The 24,953-nt window shown below is 31.2% G+C and overlaps 1 pseudogene; it reads right to left on the minus strand.

Moving 5' to 3' along the window:
• Window positions 1-2,389: 2,389 nt before the first annotated feature.
• LOC106460269 overlaps window positions 2,390-24,953 on the minus strand; it is a 106,099-nt pseudogene continuing 83,535 nt past the window's right edge.

Genomic DNA, 24,953 nt, shown 5'->3' on the forward strand with positions numbered 1-24,953 from the left:
AGACGTCGAATTTATATAAAACATTTCATAAACTTTGATGATAAAGTAGATTAAAGAAAGAAATGTGCACCATAAAACTGGAAGTTTAAATTTAATTGTAAATCTACAATTGAACAAATTAAGTTTTCACTACGTAAACTAATTTTTCTGTGTGTAGCTTTGGTCTCATTTTAAATTTTGGAATCTTCGGTCATAATGATCAGTTGAAAAGCTTGCAGAATAATTCTTAAAATATTCAGAAAATTTATGTTGATCACGAATGCCTTTACGTTGGAGTTAATAACTGAAAATTAGGTCCTAATGATCCAGCAAGTCTTATTGATACAAGTATATATCACATTAATATCCGAATAATGGCAGACTGAATTGAATATTTATTATGGTGTACAACAGAACCTTCGTAACTTATACATAGACTAACATATTGTATATTTATTATACATAGACTGTATTCCAGTCAGGACTTTCTTCATTTAAATTTACATAATCTTAGTGTTTTAAACTATCACAGTTTATCAACATTAGGTTTCATGTAGTGATGGAAATTGATAATTTGCATCAGAATTATTTTTTCCTTTATTTTTTAATGTTTGAAAAAACAAAACAATACAACTAAACACCCCTGATATTTGATACAGATTTTAATTACCATTGACATAATACATATTGATGAAACTGTGTATTTGAAGAATTTAACCATATTTGGTGGATGTCAAAGTATGCAAGCCACAACCTTTTACTGAGTGCCATACAACATGGTATTATGTATATGATGTCAGAGTTATCAACTGTTCATTTTACCCTACTTTACTGGTTTAGCAACAGTTCCTGGTAGAGAAGAATAAATACCAGATAAAACGTAGAGGAATACTGAAAAAACCCTGTAAACACAGAGTTTGAAGGTCATGCAAATACAATATGCAAACCTTACAGTGGACAAAAATATCTGTTCTTCTTACAAAAATCAATTTGTACTTTTAAATTTGTCAGAGTACAAGTCAGACTGATCTTGAACACACTTTTGTAACTAACCTGATTTTTGTTTACAACAGACTTGTCAATTTAATAAATTTGCTACATTCAGAATTGTTGTCAGTATTCCTTTTCTAGGTAGGGGGGTTGGTCCAATGAGCCCATGCTCATTTAGTTAATTTTGAATATTTTCTTGAAATTTAATCACACAAGTGGTTTTAAAGTTTAAAGTGATGGGTGCTTTTATGTGAGGCAGATTTCGAGTTGTGTAGTCTTAAGATGTTTGCTTCACACTATGAAATTCCAAAAATAATTGGGCATTTTTGAAATAACACTGCTGGTCTTTCCAAAGAAGAAAATGTCTAGTGAAGGTGTACTGGTATTTAACAAACTATTTTGGTGATGGAACTCCAATACACATTTTATAAATAGTTTGATTTATGTAGCCATTCACTACGAAATTTAAATCTTTACAATTGGCTGTAAATTTCTATTCTTATTTTTTTTAGAAACCTCAAGATGAAAAATACCCTGTTGGTCCATGGTTACTTGGCTTGTTCATTTTTGTTGTCTGTGGATCAGGTATGTAAATATTCATTATTCAAGTTTAATATCCATTTGTTCACAACCATGTTTTTCATACAGCAATGTCACGTCATTAGTGAATTCATCTATACTATTTATGTTATCTTAATTTCTTAAAGAAAACAAAGCACTGCCAAATTTTTTTTATTTTAATATTGAATAATTTGGTTCTCTTTCATATCAAAATAAATGAGAATTTTCTAGATTAATGGTGCTGCATTAAAGCATGCTAGAGATCAAATAAATTTCAAGATAAATGCAGTGAAAAGATTGCTTCCTACTATGTTTATGTTGAGCTGAGAGTAATTATGGAGATATAACTATCTATATATATATGTAAGATAACATACTACTGTTTAGTATTAAAACTGAAATGCTAGACTCCAAAGTACTTGATACACAGAGAGGTAACTACCTTATTGTTTGAAATTAAGCTTTAATTTTTATCCACTTTATCATTTGGGAAGAAGGGAAGTGTGGATGTTATTTTGTGCAAGTGATATATAAAGCACTAATGTGAACTTTTATTTTTTTTTACAGCACTATTCCAGATTATTCAGAGCATAAGGTTTGGCTGAATTCTCAGTTCTTCAGTCTGGAAGACTTCTGGAGAAGTTATTCTGATCATACAAAGTTGTTTGTACATATTAGTAAAATTGTGTACATTTCTAAAAGGTGTTGATATAAATTACAGATATTAACCTCTTGTCATTCCAAATAAAACTGCAGATCATGCAATCAGAATTATGCACAAACACAGTAAAATTTAATAATCTGTTTGAGAAAATATAACTAAATAGTTTTTTTTTTGCTATAAATAAATGTCAAAGTCAATAAAAAAAAAGGCTTTATTTATTTCAATTATATTGAAGGAATCTGTACCTCTAATAAAGAACAAATCAATTTGCAAATATTTCTTAAATATCCTATGCGTGGTGCTAGTCTCGATTGAAAGTTTCATTATTATGGGTGTTGTGTAGAACAGATATGGTTTTCTATGAATCAATACACTGGTAATGAAAAATTGTGAAAAAAAATGCACAAAAACTTTATTTCAAGACTAACCCTTTCCAGCCCAGTATCTCATTTTTTAATTTTAATTTTGTTTTAACTAACAACTGTAATTTGGAGGGGAGAAATATTCATATTTTTCACCCATGAAAAAAAAAAGTTAGGAAACAAAGATACAAATCCAGTCTTTTCTTTAGCTCAAATTGTTTGAAAATAGTAAAATGCTGGATAATATCTAAAAAAAAAATGATTATTTTCTTCCCTACAATATTTGGGTCAGAACGTTCTTCTTTCTACGGACTGTACACTTCTAAGTTATTGTTTGCTTGATCACTTGTTTACAGTTTTACTTTAGCAGTTGTCTTACAAAAACTCTTTTAGCTCATCTTAGAATATTAGTGGTTGGGTTTTTTTTTCATATGGCTGTACATAATTTCTAAAGGGCAGAGATGTAGTAAAATACATATTATTTTAGTATTAATGATATACAAGATCTTGGTGTCTGAACATTATATCATTAAGGCTAGGATTATATTTTACTAAAAGCACCCGTGAAACCTAATTTTCAGGTCAAAGGTTATGATAGTATTGTATAATGGTATAGTATACATCCTTAAACCATATTTGTTTCTTTCATTACAAATTTTAAATTACTAGAAAAAATCCAAAGGTTATCAATCTTTATGTTGGAGATAATTCTGTTTACAAGTTATTAATTTTCTGATGTAAATTGAGAAGTGGGCTATATAATGACACCAGGCTAGAAAGAGTTAACATAATAATGAATGCATATTTTCATATGTTATGTGCCGATACGTTTTGTGTGGCTCAAATGAAACCTGTTTGCAAACATATTTCAATAATCCAAGGATGAAAGAAAATTCCATCTGTATTAATAATCAATACATTTTCAAAATTATTGAACTCAAAAGCTAAATCATATGTACATTCAAAATTGATAATAATCACAGTACTATTTTTAACTAAGCTAACCTACTTATTATAGAGCTAGATATACAAAAGTTTTAATTATTTGGAAATTGTTCTGTGTTATCCACTGGAAAACGGTTGTACCATAATGTGTTCTTTATCCACATAATGTTAATTCCCTTAAGCTAACAACTGACAAAAACTATTTTTTTTTATACATAGTAAGTTAGTTTAACTGAACATGCACAAGTCGCTGCTACTGCTTAGATGTTAAATCACTCACCTAAAACACCTTTAGTAAGTCGTAACAACTGGCTTACCAATAATTATTTAATGAACTTCATACTTCACTTAACCATCAACCTACTTATCATTTTTTACAGCATCACAGCTTTCTCCAAAAGGTCTACTTGTTCGACCAATTCGTTAGACGTATATCGTTCGTGCATTAAGGAAATAGAAAATGTTATTCCTGAGATGATTGACACAGTTTGTAATTTTGAAGTTATTTATTATTATTTGTTTAACTTTCATTGCAGCCAGTTGTCGGTGAAAAGATTACATAAAAAAAAAAGCTACAGTGCACAATAACTAATGAAGATACAAAAGACAACAACTGAATTGAATCAGCTTCAAAGACCAGATCTGTTGAAAACTACATCACAATTAAACCTGACCTAATGCATTTCATTTTTCCCCAGAAAACAACAGAAAAAAAAAAGACAAACACCTGTAAATTCCTTACTGAGATCAAGATGGAAAATGACAAACTTTTCGTGTTTTTTTAAGAAGATAAATTTTTCTTCTACTTTTTTTTAAATTAAGATTTTAACCTATCTACCCTTTTTTTTTTTTTCCTTTCAGTAGGAGATACTTATGGTAATTAAAGGATATTACCATTATGAAACAACCTTTTTGGTAACTCAGTTAAATTTAGGAGTCCATTAGTTCACACTTTTAACACTAGGAAATTTATAAACTTTCACCTGAATACATTAGGCCATAACACATAGCGTGTTTTAAGTATGGGCAACTTTGTTCAGTCATCTAAAGATCACCATATACTTTTCAACAGCTTGTAGCCTTTACCTTGCTTCTATTACTGGCAGAAACATTGCAAAAATCAAATATTAAGAGAAAAAAAAAGCATGTGGGCACTTGTATTTGCCATAACTCATAGTAAAAACCAGGTGTTCAACTAACAAATACAACGTCAAAGGACAAACTGTGGTAAATATATCACACCAACTTAAATGTTTAGATCTTTTATGTCACTATAGAACTTAGATGTCCGTCAGTTCAGTTGATCCACTTGGAATAATTTACTTTTAAAATGCTCCACTCTGCTAGCCAATCACAGAGTTAGTGATTTACTCTTAGAAAACAAAATTGTTAACGCGTATTTAATTTGAAAAGAAAATAATTTCCAACTTGAGTGAAAAAAATAAAAACAAATGATTTTTGTATATATATGTATATATATTAACAGCTCCTCAAGCGATGTTAAAGTGGTAACGTTTTTTTTCTGGTTTTTAACATTCACATTACGTGCTTCCAGTCTCATGATAAATGAAAAGAATGCTGTCCTTCACAAGCAGCAATTTCAAGTTTCTTTCTCATGATTTCTGAACTGGAGTAATCAGGGAGCTTCAGGTAATTTACACAGGTCATAACTGATGGCAGATAGTTGTCCTGGTTCTCACTAGGGTCAAATGTTTTCCTCACAACGGTCAGTGGAGGGGACAAGCTTTTGAAACCTGTAAGGTAATAATAATAAAAGAATGAAATGATACTTAATAGTTGATCTTACTTCCAAATTTACAAATCCTAAACTAGGGCCGAGAGAATGGTTTCTCCCCCCTTTAATTCAGGCCAATATATGGCCTCCAAAAAGTTGATTGTACATGTTTTGATATCATCAGAAGTGAAATTACAAGACATATTTACACCTTTTAACTAGGTCATGTAACTTGTGTTGAGGTGGTCCTGCCACATTCGTACGTGGATATTTGCCGAACCTTCCTCTTTATTTAATAATTTGTGATCTTTTTTTAATATTTAATTATTTCCAAAGATTCACGAATATTACTGTTTCTTCCCATGATATCTTATCTAGTGTTTTTTGTTTTTGCACATGCTCTGCTAATTGATACTTTAGATTATGTTTTGTCCGTCCAGTATATATACTTCCACATTCGTATTAAATTTTATAAATTCCAGTTTTTTTCAGTTAACTGTATGTAAAAATTTGCTTTGTCTTGTATAAGGTAAAATATTTGTTTTTTTTAAACATTTTAAATAAACTAGTAGTTAAACCTGGAATGTATGCCAAAATTAAACAATCCTTTTTTATTTTATCGTACCTATGTTTTAAAATATCGTTTAGCAGAACGTAAGGGATGTGTAAGAAATAAAAAGTTTGAAAATTTGGCCATACCAGAGCATGTACAAAAGACACAAGATACTATGGGGAAAAGAAAAAACAGTAATATTTGCTCAAGCCAATAATATCCATAAATATTTGGTAATAATAAAATATAAAAATATTATGGATTATTAAACAGAAACAAAGGTCCAGAGAAAACTCTATGTAAGAATGTGTTGGGACCTCCTCTAAGAACTATGTAGAAATAGTAAACCTACACACAGGTCGCATGCTCTAGTTAAAAATGAATAAATATGACACTATTATGTCTTGAATTTTACTCCTGATGACATCGAAACACATTGTTAGTTTTTTTGGAGGCCATATATGGGCCTAAGATAGGTGTTTTTAACTGCATCTATTTACATGGTGTGTGTTATTTATTATTTTAACATTATACACAAGTGCCAAGAAACAGTACTTCATAGTTTCTCCAGCAATAAATTCTCCAAAACAACATATAAGCAAAAAAAAAAACATTACATTCAATAATTCTCTTTCATAAATGTGTTCTAATATTTATAAATTATACTTTGTATTAAACAAGTTTCAAAATTAGTAATTGACTCTACATAAGACATTCTTGATAAAATGGGTTTTAAAAACTTAAAAGTTACAGTTTGCTCAAGCCTCTCTGTGTATATTTTCAAGATATACATAAATAGAATACCTTTAACCCAATCCTCGTGGATCAAAGTGCAAAAGCCATGACATATTACAGAGTGCCATTCAAGGTAGTATTATGTATTTCGCATCAGTTATCTACTACTCATTTTACCATACTTTGCTGTCAGAGAGTAACTAAAAAATACTGTATATAGAGAAACTGAAAACAATAACAAAACTAGATACGCACTTTTTAGATTCTAGATGTTATGCCAACACAATAAGTAAAACTATACGATGGACAAAAGTATCTTTATTTTTCACATGAACATCACCTTGCACTCCAATTTGTCAGAGTCTAAATCAGACTGACGTCATCAATTCACAGACATATCAGGTACTTTTGTAACACACGATTTCTTGTGTACATTTTACTAAAAGCTTGCCACATTGTGTTGATAATGTAGTTAATTTGGACTTGTATTCAATGTTTCTTCTCCATAACGGGGTAAGTCTAAAGGACTATTACGATATCTCACGATAAAATATTCAATAAACTAAAATAGAGAGTCAAAAATACTTTTTTCCCCTTAACTGTTTATGAAGCTAATAGTATTAAACATTTTTTGGACTTGGTAACATATTTATGTTCTCAGGCCAAATATTATGTTACTTATAACCTAATGAAACCAGTATTTCTACCATTATCATATTTAATTATTCTTCCTATCCAATCTAATTACTTTACCCATCTTGCATAGATCAAGAAAATTAGCCTAATTTCCTTACCCACCTCGCATAGATTTAGAAAACGTGCCATACAGAATTAAAACAAAACGGAGCAGCTGTATATTAAATTATAACGAACTACGAATTTTGTTTTAATCGCATTACAGAAAATATAAAATTGTTTACAACTATATAAAACCTTTTTTTCTTCTTCAAATTTAAAGATATTTATAAATAAGTGATACATGCACACACTCACCAAAAGTGAAGTTTACTGTGTTTGTGAATATGTAATGATCTATATGTTTAAAATAAGTGGAAGGAAGTACTCGTTTGCATAGACATGGATAATAACAGCACTGTAAACTTAGGATAGATATTAGCTATAGTAATCAAAGTATAGAATTTTATTGTGTGTTGAAATAAAAAGTTCTTGATGACTATTCACATACTTGTAATAGAAAAAAAAAGGTTTATAAATACGAACTTAAGGCTTTGATTCTGAATTGTTCAGTCATTCAAGTTGTGTTCAAAATAAGACTTAAATTAATCAAAGCAAGGTAGAAGAACTAGAAATCATACAACATTTAAAAAATTACAAACTTCACCAGTGTGTACTTATAGGAAATACCGAAAGACACTTTAAAACGGCAAGCCTGTTTGATAAAATAGTTTATATATTACCTCCCACTGGTAGTCTTGGAGACCCTGTGACAAACTGAAGAAATCTTCTTTGCTCTTCTGGATTGTAGCTGCTGAGGATTTCAAAGAGATATTTGATGGCACGACTATCATGGTTATAACCATGATCAGGTCTACAACATTCTACCAGGTGTTTTACATCCCATCGGCTGTTCCCACTTCCACAGAACAAACACTCCAACTGCCGAGAAAATTCAGCTTAATAAAGATAACACTTTCAAATGCTTCTAACTGACTTTATCAATGTACGAAAAATTCCAACAAAAAAAAAGATCCATGTGTGACCATCACGTATACCTGATTCTATTAAAAATTGTGGCTGAAAATCAAATTTTAGGCCACTCAACTAACTAATCCAGACTTAACTCTAATACCTTCAGATTTTATAACTATAAAACAGGTCAAGGTTTCTCCAAGAAGCAAACAATAAATTGTGTAATGAAGTACAAAGGGCAATTAATTTCATTAAAAGTATAAACTTCAAGATTCATACACCCAAAATAAATTAACAATATGAGAACTGTGATCCTGGCCTAAATGGGCGGATTGTTTCTCTAGCTTATGACTTCCTTTAATTTTAAGATAAAAGGGTCAACATAATGACATTGACCTAAAATGTAGCTTTTACTAATCTCCTTTGGAGTTATCTTTACAAGGACTTAGAAAAATCATCAAACTTTTATTAGAAATTACAAGCTCAATCAATTCTGTGACCTTAGGTTCATAACTATGACTGCTACTAAGATAAAAAAGAAAAAACAATACAATTATGATCAGATGTGGGGGTGTGACTCAACAGGAAGCTTTTTTTTATTTCAAATGCTTCTGCAAAATATGACAACAAAAATTCTCAAGTGACATAGGTTGACTAAATTTCAACAATGACAGTTTAACCTATAAATGCATAGGCTTCACCAAAGAAATAAGGACAAAATTACTACATAGAAAACACAAATGTTTTATCTTGAAAACAATGTAAAAAATTTGACGTTATTGATGCTAAGTTATTAGAAAGTGCCGAGTGCCTGAAAAATCAAATTTATTTTTTTATCTCATCCTCTATTATACAATACATTTCAGTATATTACACATATCCTGGGAACATATTGTATTACAGCCAAAATTACCTCTTCGGGAAAAAATATCTGGAGCCGTGAAAGAGGAAAGACAGATTCAAACCCTTCTTTGAAAGCTTCCATCTGTTTCTTGACTCCTTCGCTCATTGTCCAATGACTTACCAACTAAACAGGATATAAGGAACCACATTATTTATTTGTTATCATACAAATAACCAACAAATGTAGCTATAGCACAATAAAATATGAAAAACAAAGAAATGATTATTCTCACATGCAAGAAAGAGTCAAACTGTGATGTCACAATTTATTACACTTACACATGTAGTTTATAGTTCAAATTTTAATATTATACAAGTTTTAATTTCGAATAATAATTTTTTTTGTTGAGGCAAGTGATGCCAGTAACCAAAAAGATTCCAAAATACTCAGTAGTAGTCCAATATAGCATGAAAACCAAAAAAAGAGAGAAGACAGCTGAACAATATTTTCAAGATATTTTTGACACTGTCGTCATGACTTACTTGTAAATATTGTTCTAAGTTGTGAATTGTCACACACATGTCTCTTCCACCTTTCCTTAACTCGATGTGGGGGTAACCTGGAAGGGTAAAATCTAGGTCCAAATCTTCTATTGTACAACCATCCAAAAGCAGGTTTAGAACAGCTTTATTCAAGCTTTGTGGTGTCTGGAAAAAGTTTGTATACACTTGTTAATTTCTTTGAAACTAATCATTTAAAAATATTTGTAAAAAGAAAATAAAGCAAAACAACAATCAAAATATGCAAGAATTTCAAATACTGGTCACAGAAAATTAAAATTTTAACAAATCTACATTACTCTCTCAATACGGGCTCAGTTCCACGGACAGACCACAAGACCATTTTCACTTGTATATAGCTATAATACTATAACTTTTAATACAGTGTATGTATCTTCACGAAATTTGGCAGACTTTTAGTACACATTACAAGTATTTTGTACACAAAATAATTTTTTTTAATGAAGAATTTTTACTAAAGATTTGTCCATGAATATATCAAGTATTTGTTTTGAATAGTTTATGTGCAAAGTGATTTTCATGTTAAGATAAAAAAAAACACTTTTCTTCATCTTAAAAATTTCAGATTTGATTTGTGTATTTCCTGAAACCTCCTAAATACATTTCAAATGTTTGTTTTCACTAAAACTTTATATTTTATCAGTTATTATCTCTACCCTAACTCTATACAATGATGTTCAATTTGACCAACCTTGTAACTACCAAAAAAAATTGAAATAAACCTAAATTACCCTTTGTTTTCTTTCTAGAATGATTTCATATTTTCTTGCTGTTGATGACACTTAACCCTACTTTTTTATATTAAACTAATGGTAGTAAAGCACTAAAGAACATAGACTAATAACATGCGAAAAGTAGACAATTTCCCCTAACTCTCAAAACTTTTCTGGCTTTCTAACTATGAGACAAGAACTGATACAATTTATCCAAGCTAGTCATTATCTTTCCCATGAGAAAACAGCTTTTACTAACAGAAAACAATGTTATACAATACGTCATTTGATAGATGAAAACCCTGCCCTTCTATTGGTTATACATAATATAGAATTAAACGTAAGAGAGAACTACTAACAAATCCTGAAAGAGAGGATATGACAGGTGGGTGTGGCAGAAGGGTCTGATTTTCTATTTGACAGCTCTGTAACCAAATAAACTTATAAAAATTATGATATGTCTGAAATGACGATTTTATAGTGAGTAACTTGCATTTAATTTTGTACTTATTTCATGGGTGGTGAATAAAATACAGAAAAAAAGATGCATAAAAAAAGTGTCACGTGTCACACTAGGGGAAATTCAGGATTTTTTAAAAATATTACTGTATAAAATTAAAAACTTAAAGCTTCTACACAATTAAAATATGGATTATTAGCTAAGATTTTTTGCTACAATAATTGGTATAACATTAATAAAATTTTCAATGTAAGTCACTAAAACCACGTAACATGCTCAGTAAAGGATGCCTGTCACTATATGGTTAAAACTTGTATGGCTATTAAGGATTACATATCATTCACAATGAAAATAAATATTATAAAGCAACCTTTTAAATCTTTGTGACAGTTATATGAAGCTTGTAGATCACACTTAAGTTTGATTCTGGAAAATCATAAGAGGATTTGGAGTTGATGTTATAGGGAAACTACCATATTTTCCCGAATCTAATGCAGACCTTTTTCCTCCAAATACCTCCCGAAAAATTGACTGCACATTGGATCTATGCACGTTAAATTTTGTTAAGTATTTACCTAGAAGCTACCATCGAAAAATCATTATAGGTTTCAAAATATGTTGCATATTAAATGTAATGGATGATGTCATGCTGCAGGAATTGGAAAAGGATGAAGAAGAGATTCAAGGAATGAAATCCGATGGTTGTGACAACTCTAGCAAATACGAACATTTATGTGAAGGTGACTGATTACCTTAGTGTATTACCATGTATAAACATCTTAATAAATTTTATAAAATTTCCAAAAAGGTTTAAAGCATAATGTATAGGAGCACTTGTACTGCATGCACACAGAGGTTTAAAGCATGTTGTATAGGAGCACTTGTACTGCATGCACAGAGGTTTAAAGCATGTTGTATAGGAGCACTTGTACCACATGCACAGAGGTTGTTCATACTGTGCAGTACCAGCCAATCAAAGTGAGATGTAGCTCATATTTAATTATTTGCTTGGTGGTGAATGGTTGGTTTGATTCTTTGTGTCCACTGACTGCTGTTGCCTCTTTTTTTGCATGACTCATCAGGATTTGCCAAACACAATGAATTATCACACGATGTATAAGAAACATTTTTCATAGGAATATCAAGGCTGTTTTATGAGGTGTTAGTTCAAGTTTTTACATATACAAGTAGCAGGCAGATTTGTATTTTGAGTGATAAATCTGTAAGACAAAAAAAAGCAGAATTTTGTATAAATGTAAAGTTTGAAGTTCAACCATATTACCAGGTGCAATAGCCATTTTATCAATAATTATTCCCATACCTGTCATATTTCTAAGGCAATTCATTAATTTTACTAAATTGGAAGGAAAAACAAACCAAGAATTACTGAGCACCACTTTAACACTAATGGAAACATTTTTGATGTAAAATAAACCTGACTAAAAAAAAAACAACAACCTTTTGATGACGGATACAGTGTTAGATGCATCCAAAACGTTTTAAGTGTAAACAGATGAGGTGATATTCACCAGTGGGCCAAACACAGACAGAATTTCAAATGATTAACTATCCCATTCTTCAAAAGGCTGATCTGTACACAATTTTACCGAAAACTACCATAAACTTTACTTGCCAAAGATGGAACCATAAGAGTAAAATAATTTACATAAATTGTTTGAGAAAAATTAGCATTGAACTATTTTTTAGGCACGCAATCTAATATTTAGAAGGCTAATATCAGATATTATATGCTAAACGATTTCGACCAATAATAGCTTTTGACGGTTGCAATAATAAAGGAATAAATACACTGAAATGGAGTATTATAAAACAAGCTACAGTAAAAACTTTACAGACTTAACTGCCTGCTGACATGTACTTGAAAAAGCTACTAATACTTTTGGTATTGAATTAGTATATTTTTGGATTTAAGAAAAAAAATTATATCTTTGTAACAGTATCAACCTAAAAAACTGGAATCACACGTTTTTCCACCAAGTCTTTTTACTTTACAACACACACACACATGAGCTTTAGTATAAACTAGACCACCATGACCCGTTGGATCAACCATTCTTCAGAGGTTTTGAAGAATTCAAGCTAATTTCAATATTGCACCGAAATGAAGGTGATAATTTAATTAAATATTTCAATCCATTCGTGTTATTCATAATTCAAGAAAAGATATTTGATTGTTGATCGGGAGTAAAAGGAAAGACAGTTTCATTTTGAAAAAAAGTGAAGTAAGAAGTTTCGTAAAGATCGCGAACGGTAGTGTGAATTTCAAAGTTTAAGTAGTATATAGATAGATTCTTCAAGATCTTATTTTTTGTCATCTTACGCCTTTTAATGAAGATGGGAACATTGACAGGGAAATAATACAATAGCAAATGCTCGGCGAGAGGTTTATGTTTATAAAATTTTGTTGTTGTTCTAGACTTGATTTTTATTTTATTACCTCAGCTACATAGTTACTATTTGCAAATAGTAAATAATATTGTAGGTCCATTTTATTGTTGTTCTTTCTACGTGCTGTTATAATACATTTTCATCTCATCATTTAATTACTGTTGTGCAAATATTGTTGTATAGAAGATATTTTAAAGTGATTCAAAAGGTGGAAAATGGATATAGATAGATAAACCGATATGTGGCGCCATCTAGTGTACCTAAATTCCTCTAGAAATTTTCATAAAAGTGACCCAAAAAACGGTCTATAACTTGGTAACCAGTGACCCAATTTTAACGAAACTTGTTTTATTCTGTTTCTATTCTCATTTCGTTACAAATATGGTGATATTGTGCGCCGTTTTTGCTGTATTTAATTCAGACAAGCAAAGACAAAACAATCTCAAAGTTTTTAGTAGTATACAGATATATTATTAATATCTACAAAAAATATACTGTAGGAGTTTTATTAGTTCAAGATTTGTATAAATATACAAGATATACTGAAACCTACAAGGGATTTATCCTGCTCCAGCTTTCGTTTCTGTGCTGACACCTGTTCTAGTTTGAAAAAGGTACGAGCCAAGCTTGAATCTACAAATTGAACCTCTGAAGGATTCAAGGCTGTTTCCTGAGCAAGGAGCCACTTGTAGAATACCAGACTCAGAGGGATATCCAGCTAGAAATATAAATATATTTTATAATGTGAGGAGTCTACCACAGCCATTAAAATACTAAAATCATAACATTTTGTGCTCGAAAACTAAAGATTTGGATATTGACTATTTCTTTAACTCACTCAGCATGGGCTCGGTCAAAGGGACCGACGTTGTAACCATTTTGTGCTTGTTATAGTTTTCATGCTATAACTTTTAAATCAATAAGTGTATCTTCACGAAATTTTGCATATTATCAGTAAACATTACAAGGCTTTCGTACCCAAAATATCAGTTTTTTAAATTAAATTTTGAGATTTTTTTTCTCAAGCCTTTTTTTCTCTTTAAATGTTGACTATCCGACTTGCAAAGTAATTTTGATTTTAAGATTAAAGATACTTTCATGCATCAGAAAATTTTCAAATTTCGCATACGAAATCCTTATAACCTCCAGATAATTATTAAATGTTTAAGAAAAATACTTTATATTTTGTCCATTATTTTCACTATCATAGCTCTGTACAGATTTGGTCGATTCGATTGACCATGTAACCACCATAAAAAAATTAGGAAGTAAATATAAGTTATGCTTTTTCTTGTTTTAGAATGACCACAAAGTATAACACAAAAACACAAATGTTTAGACTAAATAGCATAAATTTAATAAAATTATACATCTATATATATTTGATGTTTTTATTATACTGACCTTTCAGACATGCCTGGCTAACATTACAGAAGTTGTAATGGCACGCAGCACGTACACTCATGTTACCGTATCCAAGAATATAATACTGGCCTTTACAAAGTGACCTGTCTTGGCTGTGTTTTAGTGGACTAGTATTTTGTAAAATGCAGTCACAATTCAATTACAATACATTATATGTATATACATTATTACTATTTACCAATAAGTATAGCAAACAAGAATATAATACTGGCCTTTACAAAGTGACCTGTCTTGGCTGTGTTTTAGTGGACTAGTATTTTTGTAAAAATGCAGTCACAATTCAATTACAATACATTATATGTATATACATTATTACTATTTACAAATAAGTATAGCAAACAATTATATCTTCTAGTTACAATCTTTATACTCGTTTTCTGCTTGACGTAGGTTGCCTTCACACGTGGAGGATGTGAAACAAATTATCTTTTTTAAGATTTTACATCTTGAATAAACCAAAAATCATAAATTACTATATCACCACCACAGAATTCCACTATAATATATCAAGATTAGTACCTAAGCTGTATTTGGGTCTAAAAAAATATGAAATTTCAAGCTCACCGATGTCTTTCCTTACTGCTTGGAAATAAGCATGAAAAGAAAGAGTTTGCTGTGAAAATATATCTTGCAGAGGTTGAAAAAGCCACTAGGGGGCATTCTGAGCTTTTGATTGGTTATACACGTCACTGAGTGAAGTAAGTGTATGTGAGCAAGTATTTTCAAAACTTGGAGATGAGCAAGGCTACCTTGGTTTATTCAATAAATATATTAATATCTCAGAAAATAGAAAAGATAGGAGGTGCTTATTTGATATTCTAGCTTGTCAATATCAGCAATTTGAGTATCTAATTCATAAGAAACTATAGACTTTGTACAAGGACATCAGAAACATCTAATTTGAACCAATGCTGCATTCAACATACCACATGTCACACAAAAATGTTTTAGATTTTTTTGGAATATTTACTTTTAGATTAAGAAATTAACTTATGGATCATATTAAAATTTGAATAACCTACAATTTGATACCATACCTATTGACATACATTCCTAAACTGTAGGTCTAAATGCCCTTTGACCCCTGAATATAGGAAGACCTGTAGCAAGATGGTTCATACATCATGTAATTTACACACAAGGCATACATATAATTTAAAGACAGCAAGAAACCTGCTGGTCCATCTAAGCCATCCCATCTACCGTACAAATCATAATGAAAAGGTAGAATTTAATAACCTAGCCTTCTCATATTATTAAATATGAGTCTACCTCTATCGTACCTCAAGGGATCTAACTACCATTATAGCACTCCGATTTCCCTTAATGTATTTAAAGAAATCCGTACTCTTAAGTTTTACATTTTCAGCCAACGTTTTTGCAGGTAGTTTTTTGATTTATTAATTTCTTGTTTCACCAACTTTTTTGATCTTCTATAATCGTCCGAATCCTCCCAATCTTAAATTTATCACAATTTTCTTTATTTTTATCCTTTAAACCCTTTGTGAGCTACTCTGATTTTTTACTTGCAAGCACCTTTGTTTCTATAAGAAACAAGCCTTCTGAATAATTAAGCATTTATTTTTTTAATTTTTTCTACATTTGATCAGTTTCACCAATTAATTCAGTTGCCCAATACACAACACATAATTCTTGTCTCATCTCTTAAAAATTCGTTTTTTTTTTTATATTAAACTTGGAACCCAAATCTCATTATTCTACATCTCCATATGCAGCAAAACACCAAACGTAATTTAGCAATGATCACTTGCATCCAGATGTTCTCCAATATTCACAATCTCAACCATTTCTATATTAAAAGTTAATAATAAATATAAAACAGCATTGTTCCTAGTAGGTTCACTAACTAAATGTTGAAGAAAACCATTCTGAACAGTTTCTAAAAACCTGTCTCTCTCTCTCTCTCTCAGTATTTTACTTTAACATTTCTCAATCTATATGCTTAAAATTAAAACCTCCCACAATTATAACCTCATTAACATGTTAATTCTTTATCTCAATATAGAGTGTTTCTTTGATTTTATCAGTATCATCTGTTGGTCCGTAACAAGTTATAACTAAGTCTTTTTTCCTCCTTATAAGCACTAGCTACTCCCAAATGCTGCAATAATGGAAAGAGAAAACCAAATTCTAAATGTCTTTAAATTACATTCCTGTACCAATTTAGGATAATAAAGATGTTTGTGTGTAGTGTAATGCAGATAAGGAATAGGTTATAAAACAAACAAGAAGTGTGTGTTATAAAATACCCAGGTTTTGAAAATATCAAAATGTAGAAAAACAGGTGTTAGGAGAAACAAAAACTGAGGAACATAAGATGTTAAGCAAAATAAGAATTAGAATGGTATTTAGAATGCAAAAAATGGTACTTCCTTCATGCTGCAGCAGCAGCAACATGCTAAAACATGTTCCCATTTATTAGTATCATTAGGGTTAATCTATCAACTTTGAATTAAAGACTTTATGAATAATAAGACATTATTTACAAAGACATTTCTTTGGGTCTAATGAAACGTCAACACTAACCTGTTTACTAACAGTATTTTCAGTGTCTTTGAATGGCCACAACCATACAAGCTATTTAAGTATTTAGTACATAATACTGACTCACAGTTATCATTGTTATTCAAATTCTATCTTAGGCCTTAATATACGAGTTAAAATGATAAGTATTAAAGTACACGTGGCACATCTAAACTTTACACGTGGTACTCACCATTCTCGAGTCCATCAGTGCTTTTGCCATGAATTTCCCAAGTAACTTAAACTTGCTGCGAATCTTTGTGACGTAACTGACCTTGGCACTTCGGTTGAGGGGTGTTGGGAACAATCCACAAGATGAATGGATGTATAAGTTATTGTCTGCTGGTCCTAGAAATAGATCTTTATTTTCAGAAAAAATCTGATAGATCAGACTACTTATCTTATAATTAAAATTCAAACTAAAGCAATCCTTCATAACATGCATAGTAGTACTTTTACACACCAACTTTAGGTGGTATGGTCTAGAAATAGTAACAGTACTTGATAAGTAAAATAACAACAAAAAGTTAACTAACACAAAATTGTACCCCTAACTGCATCTTTCATACACTTACTAGAAACTTTGGTTGAGATATGACCAACTTTAGGTGGTATGGTCTAGAAATAGTAACAGTACTTGATAAGTAGAATAACAACAAAAAGTTAACTAACACAAAATTGTACCCCTAACTGCGTCTTTCATACACTTACAAGAAACCTTGGTTGAGATACGACAAACTTTAGGTGGTATGGTCTAGAAATAGTAACAGTACTTGATAAGTAGAATAACAACAAAAAAAGTTAACTAACACAAAATTGTACCCCTAACTGCGTCTTTCATACACTTACTAGAAACCTTGGTTGAGATATGATCAAGACCAAAGGAAACTTTTAGCAAATGATTCAATTTTCTGTTAATGGTCAACTGGAGAAAAATGTATTATTATAGTTCTGTTCTGTAGCCGAGTATGAAAACCAATTAAGCTTTGCACCTCAAAATAACTTGAAGCGAATTTCACGTTAAATAGGTTTCTATGTATCAATCATGTCCAAACACAAAAGGAAGAGAGAAACATCTACCCTCGATGACAGTCCTCTTGACCCAAGACAGTGAGGTAAAATTAGAATTCCTTTATCTTTAAAAAAGGAGGCCCACGTGAATAATACTCCCAGTTTAGAGTTACCAATATCTTCTACAACAACTGCATGTCCAATTGCTCCAAGTAACAAAGAAAACACCTGTGACTAGCAATTCCATCCACGGGAAACCAGGAAAGAGAGCTGGTTCAATACTATACTTGACAAAAGACTGTTGAATTACATAAATAATGGTAATGATCATATTAGATCCCTAGTATTCTGTTTCTGGGATGATATAAAACCTTATTTTGTCTTCTGTTAGATTTTTTGAGTTGTTATGAAGTACCTGATGACATTGTAGGGTTAAGAATGGTAATATCATATCCATTATGCCGTCTTCTCTCGTAATAGTAGATTGTTCTTGTTCAATTAAGAGGATACGCAATTAAGGCAATGCACTTGTCCGTTAGGGTTAATAATCGGCAAAGATTATCTGTTACATAATTTGAATTTATTGTCTGGATATCTACCTAAAAACAGAATCAGACGAACCACTAGGCAGGTTGATTTTATTAGTGTTACAGAAAGTTCTGTCAATCACATGACTTTACAGCATCACTGCATTGAAACTGGCAACTTCATTAATAACTCCAGATACAAACTTCATGGGAAGAAAATACCCACAACATATCAACTGAACAACCTTTCATCATATAAAACAATGACAGATACACAAATTGCATTGCATGCAACTCTAATAGCACCTACCAGAATTATCTTCCACAGTGAGTGAAAAGAATGAGTATTTTGTTGGCATTTCCTCAGACTGTTCTTGTCCAGCAACAAAGGTACTTCCCTGTGGTTATACGCAAAGAACGTCAACTCTTCCGTGAGACATTAACATAGTTACGTGTCCTGTCACAAACCAAGTGCGACATTGACATAGTTACGTGTCCTGTCACAAACCAAGTGAGACATTGACATAATTACGTGTCCCGTCACAAACCAAGTGAGACATTGACATTACGTGTCCCGTCACAAACCAAGTGAGACATTGACATAATTACGTGTCCTGTCACAAACCAAGTGTGACATTGACATAGTTATGTGTCCTGTCACAAACCAAGTGAGACATTGACATAGTTATGTGTCCTGTCACAAACCAAGTGCGACATTGACATAGTTATGTGTCCTGTCACAAACCAAGTGCGACATTGACATAGTTACGTGTCCTGTCACAAACCAAGTGAGACATTGATATAGTTATGCATCATGTCACACATGGAACTTGTAGTACTAACTTTGAGAAAACTAGTGCTTTTTTTTTTACTTGTTTTGACCTTAACAACAAATAGTCCAAAAAAAAACTTCTTCAAGAGCTTTATTAATTTTTTCACGGGTAAGCTAATCATACTTGGGTAACTTCATTTTTAAACATCTATCTCTCTCTCAGAAGCAAGGATCCAAATCATACCCTTCAGGTAGAAAATGACATTAAATTCCACAAAAAAGAAACTACCGATCTGTACTGCAGCCAACTCCCACTTCAGTTATAGAAGGCAGTTACAATCTACTTACTATAAAAAAGTACATAAATACTAGTTTTTCAGTGAATTTTACCTTAAAACAGATTACTATAATACCATAACTCTGTAATAGTCTTGATGCAATATTTTGTACATATTTCAGTGTGCACCGTCTACTGCTGATTAACTAATTTCAAAATGATCCTAAAAAACAATAACATTAAGTTGTGGGAACTTTACACTAACAATGTTTTAGATTTAATTTAGTCAATATCCATTTCTTTTTAAACTGAAGTTCATTTTTCAAATATTTAATATTCAAAACAAAAATTATCGACTGTGTTTGTTTTAGAGAAAAGCCACAATGGGCTATCTCGTGTCCACTGACAGGAATTGAACCCTGGATTATATCACTGTAAATATGGAAACTTACCACTGTTCCACCAGGAACAATTGTTATTAATTTCAGTAATTTATTTTAAGAGGAATAACATCAAGTATTCTCAGACTATTTAGTCTTCAGATATTTTACACTGCCCAATGCATAAACATTTACAAGCCAGTAATACAGATTTTTTCCACTTGCTCAGTGCCGGGAGTACCAACTTTTACCCATACACACCTTTTCCATCATTTACAGCTACTGCTTCTCCTCTCCATAAATCTGAATCGGCTCGTTGGAATTCCTTAGAAACAAGAGCATAAAACTCCAACGTTGGTCCCAAGCCTGTTCCGACCTAAACAAGCACAAGGATATTTTAATATATACACCTAGTATTAGAAAACACAAATCATTTGTATTATAAACATTGCTTAGCACTAACTCTTGTCAGAGATCAATTTTTAATTTCACTGTATCACAACCTTAAGTTTTACATGATATTCAATAACTTTGTAGGTTAACTGTTGGATTGTAAAAAGAAAAAATTATTTAACACAATCGGTTAACATTTTTTTTTGTTATTTGAAACTTATTGGAGGTTAGATTAAGAGTATTTTCCCACAGCATCATACAGCGTCTTCTACTTACCTCGTTTTCATACTGAATTTCGAGCAATGCCCTAGAACTTCCCAAATCCTGCATCACAACTTCAGCTTGTTTCAGCAAGTCATCACGTGAAACAGTTCTCTATAAAAAAAAAAAACATACACGTTCTGTGGATGGTACCTTAACATCTAAACAATCGTATATAATAAAGGAATCACATAAATCAGAATAGATCACTACAATACAATTTACTTATTCAAATAACACCTCTGAAAAAATTACCATCCAAATTTCCTAATATTTACACACAATTCCCTGCCCATAATAATTTGAATAAATATACTTTACTGAAATCGGTACTTACTTTAAAGTTTACTAACTTTTTAAACAAACAATTTTTCCTTTATTCTTAACCTTTTACAACTTGTTAGTATTATACTACAATTAATAACTCATAAAAGTCACTATATTTGAAAAAAACACACAAAAAAAACTAACTTTTTTATTTTGAATTTCACGCAAAGCTACACGAGGGCTATCTGCGCTAGCCATTCCTAATTTAGCAGTGAAAGACTAGAGGGAAGGCAGCTAGTCATCACAACCCATTGCCAACTCTTGGGCTACTCTTTTATCAACAAATAGTGGGATTGACCATCATGTTACAACACCCCCATGGCTGAATGGGCAAGCACGTTTGGTGGGATGGGGGATTCGAACCTGCAACCCTGAGATTGCGAGTCAAGCTCCCTAACTACCTGGCCATGCTAGGCCTAAAAAACTAACATTGTAAGCAAAACATGATAAACAATAAATATTTCTGAAAAAAAATAATAATTTTCTTTTGGTAACTTTACAACTTATATTGAAATTAGACACTATGTGGCATAATTGTATACTATCATGCAACACACCCTCTACCCATTGATATTAAAACACTTGTCATATAATTATTAACAATAAAAATATAAGTTATATCATATGTAAGCCAACTTTATAGAAAGAAATTTTGAAACGATGCGTTTCTTACATAATTAAAACTAATATAAGTAGATAATACCTACCTTACTACATCTAAATTAGAAATTTACCTCTTTACATCTTTCAGAAAGTATGTACAGTTAGGTTGAGTTCTAGTTGAGCATCTCAGTCATACTTATTGAAATGCTTTCATCATAAAAATAAAAATATCTGTACTGAAATGTGTTCATGTATTTCTAACGTATCTCATTTATTTAGACAGAAGGTTTTCCTGTTTTTATTGTCACTCACTAGGATTTTTCTGAAACAAATACAACATAAAGTTTAAGAGCATTTCCTCAACTTATTTTTAAATACTTGACTTAAAATAGGTACTGTTATCTAGAGAATGCATAAATATTTTCACAATATTCTGTTTTAAAATAAACAATGCAACAAAACCTGTTCATTCAATAGCCTACAACCATTTATAAACAATCACAGAGCATAATACATTCACAAACATTTCAACATTAATTACTTTCTGTGCTGTTTTATAAATACAAACTACAAAAATACTTATAGTAAGTTGAATAATACAACACTTACCTTTCTTCGGTCAAGTCTAGGAGTTACTCTTTCACTGCTATCACTACTACTAAGTTCTGGTGTCATGTCTAACAATCTTTGGAGGGCTCGATCTCGATCAAAAGATGTGACGTAAAACAGCAGGTGACGAGTTTCAAACGGAAACAAAAATGGGCTACAAAGTAAATAGTATAAAAGCCAAAATATAAAATTATGGTAGCTGTAAGTATTACCTAGTTTAATTTGAAATTCAAAATAACCACCTGTACACAGCTATCACACATTTACTTCATTACCAAAGTTTTAAACAAGATGAAAATCTAAACACTCCCTATAAATGTTGACCAGTCCTAAAGACTTAGTGTGTTGATTAAATTATATGCTAAACACTCCCTATAAATGTTGACCAGTCCTAAAGACTTAGTGTGCTGATTAAATTATATGCTAAACACTCCCTATAAATGTTGACCATTCCTAAAGACTTAGTGTGCTGATTAAATTATATGTTAAACACTCCCTATAAATGTTGACCATTCCTAAAGACTTAGTGTGCTGATTAAATTATATGCTAAACACTCCCTATAAATGTTGACCATTCCTAAAGACTTAGTGTGCTGATTAAATTATATGCTAAACACTTTCTCTTCATACATTTTTCACTATCAGTGGCTTCTCAATAATTAGCCATTTCCTCTGAAGATACAATTAAACCAGGAAATTTTCTACTCACAAGCACCATTGAATGTATGTATCTGAAGTAACCATTTACTAATCGTTATCAATACTTTTTGTCATAGGGTAGTGATAAGATTTACTTCCATCAATGTACATACCAAGTATATGCTACTTGAGATAGCCAGTGGGGTAGATTACCAGTCATTATGGCCAAAGGATCTTGTAATTGTCTAGTGGCCTTTGCTGTTAACTTACTGTTCAGGAACTCTGACTGAGGAATGGCTGGTGCCCAACAGCTCATCTAAAGAAATTCAAAGAAAAGAAAAAAAAGTTTTCTCCCTGAATAGATGGTTGAATTGAAACATTATGAGAATTTTTTTTTCTGTTAAGGAGAGTTTAACTAACCGAGAAGGTTTTTTTTCACAACCAGTGGTAATTTTTTTAATTTTTTGACAAACCACTTTATGTGAAGAAAAAATAAGTGGTATTATAAGAAACACCCAATAATATTAATGGTAATTAATACTTCGTGAAGCCAAATTATGAAGCTTCTTATAACTTAAGTTACAAAAAGTAACTGGCTTGTTTACCTACAAATTAGAGCTAGCCCTTTAGCAAAAATGGCTGGCTATATTTTCTAATGATGTTCGTGATTGCTTCAAAATAATATAAACATAATTTAGATTATCCAAATCTTATGGAATGAGGAAAAAAAAAGGAAGAATTGTGCTTCAGATGGTCTGCAGTAAAGTGACACTGTAACAAAACAAGAAAGGAACACAAAGAAGCATTTTATTATTGGAATTTACAGTCTATTCACTTTGAACTTGACAGTAAATTCCATATATTTACCATAATTTACACTATTTACCTCCAAACACCACAATCACATTCATCAAGTAACTAGAAATCTTAGACTTAATAACATCTCCACTAAATGAAAAAAAAAAAAAAAAGTTATTATCAAATATATTTTGTCAGTGTTAGTTATAGAAGATACAATACTTTTAGGTCACTGATAGTTGCTGGAGCTGCTTGTCAGACACACATAGTTCGTTGCTAACATTTTTTCACATATTTTCACAGCCACCATTTTGGGCAGATAGTAATATTTTTTATTTGACCCTTGACAAACCAAAACTCTGGTTTTAAATTTGAAATAGTTTCTATCCATTGGTATGTGTTTGTTTAGCAATTTCAAATTATTTTAATTTTTCTGGGTGATTACTGATGTGGTGACCCAGATTTAAGGACAAAACAAATGATTAAACAGGGTATCTATAATAAAATCAATAGTTGCTTCACTAAGATGAAAGTCAAACTTAGAAAGCTTGGTATGTAAAACTGAGACAGAACTCACATTGTATAGTGTTCCCCAGTAACGACAAAGAGCATGAATCACTCTTAGAAGACAAACGACTTCAAGGGACGGGTCTTGTACAGTAACAGAATCTGGAAGCGTAGCAGTAAGATACTGAGAAAGTAAACAAACAGTTTCTGGAACTATTCCCTCTGAAAAGAAAAACAAAAAACAACACTAAGAGTGTGTTTATGCATACTTTTTTAAAATATTGTTGTAAAAGATCACAGTAGAATTCAATTGAATTTCAGACAGACCTCTATCACGTTAGTTAGACATACCCTAGACAAATGAATTCATTTAAAAGTTCTCTACCTGGTAGTTCACTCAAATCACTGCTTTCAGCACATTTTATTGTCCTTACCTACAGCCTATTCATGTGTAATGCATTGGAATTTTAACTATTAATACTCAAGATGCTTTTATAGAACAAAATCAAATATTGAGGCAATTTGGTGAAATGAATGTAATTAAAAAAAACTATTTCACAACTGGGATCCAGCTCCAGAAAATAAAAAAAAAATGCTGCACTGTGTTTGATAACTGTATTTCAAATTTAAAGTAGTAGCTGGAAGCTTAAGAAGACTAAATCAAATGTTAACTCTAACTGAAATTGCATGCAGTGGGGT

The sequence above is a fragment of the Limulus polyphemus genome, unplaced genomic scaffold (assembly GCF_000517525.1).
Source record: "Limulus polyphemus unplaced genomic scaffold, Limulus_polyphemus-2.1.2 Scaffold738, whole genome shotgun sequence".
NCBI lineage: Eukaryota > Metazoa > Arthropoda > Merostomata > Xiphosura > Limulidae > Limulus > Limulus polyphemus.